Here is a 10,928-nt window from a genome sequence, read left to right on the forward strand (position 1 = left end):
ACTGGAGGAGGAGAAGAGATTGACTGCAAACATGCACAGGGATCTTTTAGGATGATAAAGATGTTCTAAAATTCATTTTGGTGATGGTGGTCCAACTCTGCAAGTTTACTAAAAATCATTGAATTATACACTTAGCATGGGTAAATTTTATGGTGTGTAAATTATACCTCAATAAAGCTGCTGTCATGGCCATTCTGCAGACATTAAGACCATTTAACATTTGATTCAGATGTCAAGACTGGTGATGCCACATACACACCAAGAGAATATGAAAAGATTTACTGTCCTCATAATGAGGCTTTCTGCGGATGGCCTGGCAGGCTTCCCACATTGGTCTGAATGACAGTAGGTTGGATGATGAGACAGGAGACTGGCTTGTGTTTTATTGTGGTTAGGAGGTGGAACTGGGGTAAACGTTTTCTTTCCTGCTTTCCTATGAGGGCAGGGACTTATGTGTTTGAAAGTTTTGCAGGCACCGGGGGTATCTGAGATTTATTATCAGCTTTCCCAGAGGAGAGGCAGAAGGAAGACAAGAGAGGACTGTAACTTAAAAAGCTGTCAGTGGTCAAACATCAAACATGGAGTTAGGGTGGGTCTTTGGCTGCTGGTTAGGATGCCTGCATTCCACAACTAGGGCGGTTCTGTGTTCAATTTCTGGCTCTAGCCCCTGAGTCCAGCTTCTTGCTAATGCAGACCCTAGGAGGCAGTGATGATGACAGTAAGACCCCTGAATTGATTTTGCAGGTCTGACTGGCACCTGACTGATGCAGCATCTGGGGAGTAACCAGTGAGTGGGAATTCTCTTTCTATCCCTCTCTCCGACCTCTTAAATAATTACATTTAAAAAATCCAAGACGATAGTCTTGGACTCTTACATCTGTTAATTCTTTTCTACCAGCATACATCTTTTTTTCTCAAGTCATCTTATGTGAGGTGACCTCAAAAAGTTCATAGAAAAATGGAACTAAAAAATGAATACAAGCATAGATGTTTGGCCTAGCAGTCATGACACTGGTTAAGACCCTTCATGTCGAAGTACATGGGCTTGATTCTGGGTTCTAGTTCCTGCCTCCAGTTTTCTGATAATGTAGGCTTTCAGCAAAAGCAGTGAAGGCTCAAGTAGTTAGGTCCCTGGCACTCATATGGGATACCTGGACTGAGTTAACAGGCTCTTGGTTCCAGCCCCAGCCCAGCTTTGGCCAGGCCAGCTATTTGGGAACTGAATCATCAGATGGACTCCCTCCCTCTCTCTCTCTCTCTCTCTCTCTCTCTCTCTCTCTGTGTGTGTGTGTATGTCTACCTCTTGAATTAAAAAAAGTTTAGTTTGCTGAAAAAAATTTTGAAATCCATTTATAGTATTATTCTACAATATGCATTTTTTCAGGAACTTTTTGAAGACTCCCCTTATCTTCCCTGAGTGTATCACATGAAACCCTATTTATGGCATTTGTCAATCTATTGTTCATTCATTGTCTTCCTTGATAGCTGATAAGCTGTTTAGGGGTGTTCTTTAGAGCTCAGTTCCTTCATGATACATGGAACATTGTGCACACCATAATTATGGAGAAGAGATGACAGATAGCAGAAGTGAATAAAGGAGGGAAGAAGAAGAGAAAAAAATCAGGTCCATAGTAAAACTCTTCCTCATAAAGTGAGCTTCTCCTACCATTCCCTCAAAGTCCATGTCTGCTCCATCCTACATTTTTTAACTTCTTAATACAAAGAAAATAATGATAGAACAGTTTTATAAAAGTGAAGTTTAGGCCAGCACCATGGCTCACTAGGCTAATCCTCTGCCTGCAGTGCCTATACCCCGGGTTCTAGTTCCAGATGGGGCACTGGGTTCTAGTCCCGGTTGCTCCTCTTCCAGACCAGCTCTCTGCTGTGGCCCGGGAGGGCAGTGGAGGATGGACCAAGTGCTTGGGCCCTGTACCCACATGGGAGACCAGGAGGAGGCACCTGGCTTCGGATTGGTGTAGTGCACCGGCAGTAACGGCCGTTTTGGGGGTGAACCAATGGAAGGAAGACCTTTCTCTCTGTCTCTCTCTCTCTCATTGTCTAACTCTGCCTGTCAAAAAAAAAAAAAAAAGTGAAATTTATCACTTCCTCATTGCCAAAGAAGCAACTTCATATGAACCTTACCCTTTTTTGTTTGACTATTTTTTTTATATAACATGTTTTCAGTTTACATTATAGTCAAAAGCTTAACATTCCACTAAATAAAGAGCTCAACAAATAAAAAGTAAAAAGACCATAGTCTAACAGGAAAATAGACAAGGGCTATAAATAATAATCAAATAAAAGGGTAGTCAACTTCACAAATATAAAGTAAATTTTAAAATAGCCACAATGCCATTAAACTATGTCATTTCAATAGTGTTATATTCAGGAAAAAAACATTTTCTGATGATTTTAGGTATATTCTGTATTATTTTCTCTAGATTCTTACCTCTTAATAAGTTCCAAGTGCTGCAATACCAGTGTTTCCTTTACGTAGTAGATACTGAATCCTTATTTGCCAAACAACTTTCCAGCTTACCATTGTTCTGAAAGGAATATTGATAGCTAATTCTTTTCAGTTTGGATATTAACTTAAATTATCATGCTACACATCCTCTATGAATAGATTTTAGGAGTGTTTTAGATAAGACTACTCCAAGTAGACCCTGCTCTTTTATATCAATTGTGTAACTGTACATACTTAGGTAACAACATTGTAAATATATTTAGTTGTTTATGGTTATGTGTGTGTGTGTGTCTGTGTGTAAAAATCATAATCTAGAATCATTGAGGAAACACTGATTTAAAAGTCAGAAGACATAAGTTCTGGTGTTGGGCATAAATCATGCCAAACTGGGTAAATCATATAATCTCTTTGAGTTTCAAATTCTCTGTAAAATGGAAGTAAAAGTCCTTGCCCTGCAGAAAAGCAAATAATAAAATGTGGTTGGAAGCTCTTGGAAAATTTTGCAATTTCACACCATTTTAAGATATTTTTAAACCTATTTCCAGCTCCTGAAGAGATGACCCAGATATATAATCAGTTGGGAACACAAGAGAACCATATTCTACTATTGCCAAGAAGGCAAGACCTTATCTGTATGCAGACTGTAAGTGGTTTGCAAGTTCAGATGAAGGACAGCATACTTGAATGATGCGATCAGAGATAGACTTTCAAATGTGGGGCAGATCCTTCTTACTCACTAACTCACCCCCTCCAACCCCTTCCTCTTAACCTGCCTCCGCTAGGTATTCATTTTTCATGTCTTTTGCCCTACGTTTGACAGGCAACACATTGCTTGGTCAAGGAGATACAAGAGAATGTCTGAGGATTCCTGGGAAAACTTTTACTAATTCAATAAAAGGACAGATATGGCAGTCAACTCTCCTTCCCCACACCTTCCTTCCTTGATAGGATGGTCATCATGTACCAATACCATAAAAGTTCAGCATACTAACATGACAGAGTGGATTGTCTGCTTCCACAGTTCTTGTTCTAGGTGAAAATTATTGTCTTGAATCATTCTTAGTTGGATTTCTCTTATTGCAGGCAAAAGCAAGTAATACAAGATAGGACACAAGACATGAATGATTTCTCCAGTCAAGTATTGGCTGAAAGAAAAGTGCCCATTGCATTAGCTGTGATTAGAACAAGTTGCATTTCAACACAAAGGAGACAAACACAGCATAACATGCTTTGTTTCCCTGAATTTGGTGCCAGTAACCCATCTTAGTGCTGCTGACAGTATTCTTCACATGTGCTTAGCATTTCCTATTGGCCTTAGCCTCTCTTGCTCATCAGTATTTCTGCAGAGAAATGATAGGCATGTGGATAACAATTATATGCAAATAAATATTTGGCTCAGCATAGGAAAGTACTTTCTAATAACTAGAGATACTCAGCATGAGATCTACATCATGTTGCATTTTTTCAAAGGTATATATTTATTTGAAAGGCAGAGTTGGATAGAGGGAGTCTCACACACACACACACACACACACACAGAGAGATCTTCCATCCACTTGTTCACTTCTCAAATGGCTTCAATATCTGAAGCTGAGCCAGTCCAAAGACAGGAGCCAGGAGCTTCTTCCAGGTCTTCCAAGTCAGTGCAGGGTCACATAGAACATCCTCTGTTGCTTTCCCAGGTGCATGAGTAGGGAGCAGAAGTGGAGAAGCCGGGACTCCAACCGGCACCCATACAGGAATGCTGGTGCCACAGATGGGAGCTCTACCCACTACACCACAGCACTGGCCCCAGTGTTTCATTTTTCTAAGAAACCAACCCACCAGAGAAGCTATGGAGTAGGTCTCCTGAGTGGAAGGCAGATTGCCTTCAGCTATGACAGTCTAAGACTATCTGACTCTAGGTTTAGGGACTTTTTAGACGCTACCATTGTACAGTAAGCGTAAATTGCTACCTCTTCCCATAGGGAGTTTCTAGCATAAGGAGCTACCTAGTGAAGAAGGAAAGATATTAACATGACAAAGGAAGTTGTCCACATTGCTTTATTCAGCACTCAATGAAAATTGATTTTGTTTTATATGTGCATGCATGGAAATTAGGGAACACAAGTTATTTTCATGCAATCATCTTCCTGCTTCTGGGGACACTAAGCAATCATTTAGAGCTCTGCCCCAGACAGCACGAGCTTCTAGTTTTCTATTGTTGTATGGCTCAGCAAACATATTATGAAGGACAAAAAGAACTGAAGTGATTATTATACTGCTGGCATTATAATTGGCTTCTCCTCTTAAAAGCTAATGGAACCAAAGTCACTGGGGATAATTTTGCCTCACACTGCTTCTCCAAGTTTGAACAGCCATGGAACTCCAGACCACTGCAGTACTGAGCATGCTTGATTAGTCCCTGAAAATCTACCCGGGACTATTTTATGTAAGTCACTTTACATGTATTATTCAATTAATCCTCATATTCATCATTATCTCCATTTTACCACTGGGTAAACTGAGGTACAAGATGGTTAAGCGATTTGACCAGGCATCAATAACTAATAAGAAACAGAGTAGGGGGGCTGGTGCTGTGGCATAGTGGGCTAAGTCTCCACCTGTGGCACCAGCATCCCACATGGGCACTGGTTTGAGTCCCAGCTGCTCCATTTCTGATCCAGCTCTCTGCTAATAGCTTGAGAAAGCAGTAGAAGATGGCCCAAGTGCTTGGGCCCCTGAACCCATGTGGGAGACCCAGATGAAGCTCCTGGCTCCTGGCTTCGAGTCTGCTCAGCTCAGGCCATTGTGGTCATTTGGGAAATGAACCAGTGGATGAAAGACCTTTCTTTCTGTCTCCCTCTCTCTGTATCTCTACCTGTCAAATAAATAAAAATAAAATCTTAAAAAAAAAAAAAAACAGAGTAGGATTCAATTGTAGGTTTTTTGCTAACTCTACAACTTATAGTCTTGCTACTCTATTCATTTTATATTGTTGAATGGTAGATATTTGGTGAGTTCCACTCAACAGCTTTTCACTTATCTAGATATGGAGAAACTGTAACTGCATGATAGCTATTCATAGAATATCACTAAGTATGGTTAAGATATAGTATATGAAACAGATAAGCATGGTGAAGTTTCTGATAGTGAAACAGGACAGATTACAAATACAGAGGAGACATCTAAACTATGCATTTAAAAATCTTTGTTTTTTGAAAGAGTTATGAAGAGGGAAGGAGATAGAGAGAGAGAGAGAGAGAAAGAGAGAGAGATCTTCCTTCTGCTGGCCGTAGCAGCCAGAGATGGGTCAGTTGGAAGCCAGGAACCAGAAGCTTCCTCTGGGTTTTCTGACATGAGTGCAGGGGCCTAAGCACTTGGACCATCTTCTGCTGCTTTCCCAGGCTCACTAGCAGGGAGCCAGATCAGACGCAGTACATACAGGACCCAAAACAGCACTCATGTGGGCTGCCAGCATTGAAGATGGCTGTTTAACCTGCTGCACCATGATGCTAGACCTTGTTCATTGTTTTTGAAAGAGGCACAGAGAAGGATCAGAGTATGAGAGAGAGAGAGAGAGAGAGAGAGGGAGAGAGGGAAAGAGAGAGGGGGAGAGAGAGAGAGAGAGAGAGAAACAGAGAGAGTGAGTTCCTATCCACTGGTTCACTTCCCAAAAGCCTGGTACACGCATAACTAAAGTCGGGAACCAACTACTCAATCCAGGTCTCCCACGTGGTGACAGGAACACAAGTGTTTGAGCCACCACTACTGCTTCCAAGGTCCACCTTAGAAGGAAGCTGGAATCCAGAGCTGCAGCAGGGACTTGAACCCAGACACTCTGATTTGGGATTTGGGTTGGAGGAATCCTAACCAGTAGCCTACCTGCTAGATCAAAGACCCTCCTCACCACCACTTTTTTTTTTTTTTTTTTTTTGACAAGCACTGTCCATTGACAGTGAGAGAGAGAGACAGAGAGAAAGGTCTTCCTTTGCCGTTGGTTCACCCTCCAATGGCTGCCGTGGCCGGCGCACTGCAGCCGGCGCACCGCAGCCTGCGCACCGCGCTGATCCGATGGCAGGAGCCAGGAGCTTCTCCTGGTCTCCCATGGGGTGCAGGGCCCAAGCACTTGGGCCATCCTCCACTGCACTCCCTGGCCACAGCAGAGAGCTGGCCTGGAAGAGGGGCAACCGGGACAGAATCTGGTGCCCCGACCGGGACTAGAACCCGGTGTGCCGGCGCCTCAAGGCAGAGCATTAGCCTAGTGAGCCGCGGCGCCGGCCCACCACATACTTTTAAAGTTATTCTTTAAAAAAAAAAAAAAGCTTAAGTTTTTTTGAAGCCTTAATGCTTAAATTTTTTAAGGGAGCTCTTCTGGAGCTCACAGCTTATTGTGAAAACAAGTTACCTATCCGACTCTTAGCAAGCCAGACAGGATGGAGAATTGTAAACGAGGTCTTCTGATGGTTTTTGTCCCTGCCTGGTAACTGAATGCCAATCTGATTGTCAAATTATTTTTTACTTCAAAATTATACCTAAAAAGTCCACTGCCACCAGTCCCTTTGGGTTTATTCCTCTCTTGGAAGCCCCCCTCCATGCCTCTCTGGCTGGAGGCCTTGGACTCTAATAAATACTTTTAAATCTCTTTGCTGTCTGCTTGGAAATGCTTCTTCTATGTGAGACAAAGAACAGAGGTGACAATAATTTCTCTGCCATTTTCCCATGGCAATGGCAGTCATCTTTATTATTTAATTAAGAAAAACACACACATTCAGACACTTTTAAATGGTAAATTCAGAGACTTCTTTAAAAAAATGGCAGAGCAAAGTTGATATCACTTCTACCATTCGTTTCTTTCTTCTGATTTTAAGAATCTAGCCTATTTGTGTCTTCACTATTAAGGAAGGGGTACTTTGCTGAGATGTTACTGAAGACCAAGGGTACCACACAGCAGGTCAGACATGACGTAGCATATGCCCCAGCAGATGTGACTTCTCCACTATAGCAACTCACCTATCTTACCACATGCCACAAACTCTCAGCTCTCAACTGTGTTACACACATCTCTCTGTGTATTGCAATCAAAGTCTTTGTGGAGTGTGCATCCTTTATTTCCTTGTAAAACAACACCAAGTTTCCACTTCTACTCTATCCTGAATTTTATTTTTTTATTTGGAATTAATAAGTGGAAGACCCAAGTTTTATGATTAGAAGCCTAAAAGGAACTTTCAGAATACACGAAGGCTAATAACAAAAAAATGACAAAACTACTTCAGCTTTTTACATGTACATGATTGCATGTATAGATACAAAATAAACATGAAATGTGTATACACTTGAGATATATATGCTCTTATTTCATGAAAAGGCCACTCTATTATTTTAATGTCAGTACAGCAATAAAAATTACAAAACCCAGTATTTCAAGTACTTCCCTGCTGGGCTGATGACTAATTTATTTCTTTAATTTGCTATAACCCCACAAAAGATAATATTCTTTGGAGACCTCAGTTCTGCCTGTATTACTTGCTCTAAGAGATTAATGAGGTAGCAGAGACAATTTCTAATGGAATCCCTTGGTTTTCATCTGCCCCCTCCAGAGCCCCTCCTACAAATTCAGTTAACAATTCAGTGTTATGAATCCACTAAGTGCTGTTGGCATGTTTGATGGGGAGAGGAAGAGAAGGGATGGACTACAAATACAAAATCCTTTTCCTTTCCACCCTCACCCTGCACCTCTGAGCTGCAACATAATAGTTGCCTCACTCATCTTTCATAAGGTAAATATTTTCACATTTAGCTCAAAACATTCAATGTCCCCAAAGAACTTCGAAGTTCTCCATGTTGCAAAAATGATCCCATTTGTGGTTCCGGACATTTCTAGGGACTAATTCACATCCCATCTCCCCAGAGAATGCATAAGTCACAGTTTATATGAGGAGTTCATTATTGCCCTTTTTCGATAACGTTACTTGGTGGAACAAGGACATAAGCCTCAGCCATTTTAGGTTTCTTGTTACCCCAGCCTTCTTTCAAGAGATCAGTTCCATCTCACACCCTGTATTCTTCCCCACCCCACCCCCAACATTCTTTCCCAGGTTTGGAAGCCAGTGGGCCAAACCTGAAGAACCAATATGGAGAAGCACATCTCTGCCTATTGCTCCCCACCCTCACCCCTAGCCCACCTAAGATACAAAAGGGCCAAGCCTGCTGGGGTCGGGCCTCTGCCATACGTTCCGTTTGTGAGCATGATGGCAGTTGATCAACATCTGTGAACTTATTTTTTCTGAACAAAATTCGGTCTGGTTATGAGTTTGTATTCTGTCTTTTCTCTGTTCTGCGACTTTTTTCTAATATTACCTTCAGTTTTTTTCCAGTATTTTTGATGTTAACACCTATCTTTTAACCATGATACCTGCAAGAAAAGTAAAAGGTAGCTGAAAACATAAGACATAAAAGTGTGTGTTATATGAGCATTTGAAGGGGAAGCTAAAAATCTGTCCACTACTGATGACGAGCACTCCTTGTATCATCCAGAGAACATCCCTGAGGTTAAACACCAGTGACTGGCACGGGTTCTCCATCTTGCTAGTAGCACTGCTAGCTTGGTAGAGTAAGAGACGGCCAGGTGATGGGAGCTGAGAATTTTGACAAAAGCAATATTTCTCACAACAGCTGCAGAAGGGCTGCCACAAAAGAAAATTTAAGAATTCAGAACTTCTGACTCTCATTGCAAATTTAAATGGCAACTGCAGCATAATAGTAGAAATGGAAATTGGATCCTAAAAATGTTCTTGAGTGAAAAAATGTTTCTTACATGATATTCAGTGAAACAGAAAAAACACAAAACTGAATGATATGAACATAATCTGGGAGGAAAAGGAGATAAAGACAAAATGAGGCAGATAGAGAGGAGGAGATTGAAAAGAGAGTGGAAGTAGTTAAACCAAAACACTAACAATGAGTGGTAAGATGATCTGTGGTTATTTAATTTTTGTGTTTTTTAGCATTTACTATACAAAATGCAAAATAAACATTGTAAACACATTTTCAGGATTAAAAAGTTTTAAGGAAATGAATTGTATCCTTATTTGGTTCATCATATAACAATTGCATCTTCCACATTTGTGTCTTCTGACCATGAATTATGTCAATTTCCCTCCTCCACCAAAATTCTCATCTTTGTTTTTAAAATATTTATTTATTTATTTGAGAGGTAGAGCTACAGAGAGAAGGAGAGACAGAAAGATCTTCCATCTGGTGGTTGACTCCCCAAATGTCTACAAAGGCCATAGCTGCAGCAATCCGAAGCCAGGAGACAGGAGCTTCTTCAGGGTCTTGCACATGGGTGCAGGAACCCAAGCACTTGGGCCATCTTCTACTGCTTTCCCAGGCCACCAGCAGAGAGCTGGATTATAAGAGAAGCAGCCAGGGCTGGCGCCGTGGCTCAATAGGCTAATCCTCCACCTGGGGCGCTGGCACACCGGGTTCTAGTCCCGATCAGGGTGCCGGATTCTGTCCCGGTTGCGCCTCTTCCAGTCCAGCTCTCTGCTGTGGCCCGGGAGTGCAGTGGAGGATGGCCCAAGTGCTTGGGTCCTGCACCCGCATGGGAGACCAGGAGAAGCACTTGGCTCCGGGCTTTGGATCAGCGCAGTGCACTGGCCACAGCGTGCTGGCCATTGTGGGGTGAACCAACGGAAAAGGAAGACCTTTCTCTCTGTCTCTGTCTCTCTCTCACTGTCCACTCTGCCTGTCAAAAAAAAAAAAAAAAAAGAGAGAGAGAGAGAGAGAGAAGCAGCCAGGACACAAACTGGTGTCCACATGAGATGCCGGCACAGGCAGAGGCTTAGCCTACTATGCCACAGTGCTGGCCCCCAAATTTGTATCCTACCTGTTAGAGCTGGAAAATGAAGGGGTGACCAAGTCAATGTCCAATTCCTACCTTATTATAACTGAGTTAAGAATCTTGAAGGCCTACTATGGATAATGTATCAGGGCTGGAAACAAAAGTTCTTGGGATTAGAAGAGGATGTGCAGTGGTAGAAACACAGTTCAAAAGACTTCATAATCTGGGAGAAACTAGTACATAAATGATGGAACCACATCTTCCACATTACAGGAGAGATTTCTGAGAATCAGGCCTCTGCTCTGCTCCTATTGGAAATATTTCACTGTATGTATATATATATATATATTTGTATGTATATATATATTTTTATATATATATTTCTTTATCATAGGCAAGCCTAAAACTTGCATTCCATGACTAATACAATAACTAATGTCTATTGATCATGTTATGTGCCAAATATATGCAGAAAACCTAGATCTAATAGCTTACATGTATTATCATATTTAATTCTCAGAAGATACCTTGTTAGGTGATAATGAAATTTGGGGTTAGAGGTTAAGCCTCTTCTCCAACAGCACACACTAAAAATATGGAACCCACTCTTGAATGCAACTCTATCTGGCCCTGAGC

This window comes from Oryctolagus cuniculus, chromosome 5 (genome assembly GCF_051225735.1).
Source record: "Oryctolagus cuniculus isolate XC-2025 breed Fujian yellow rabbit chromosome 5, ASM5122573v1, whole genome shotgun sequence".
Taxonomy (NCBI): Eukaryota; Metazoa; Chordata; class Mammalia; order Lagomorpha; family Leporidae; genus Oryctolagus; species Oryctolagus cuniculus.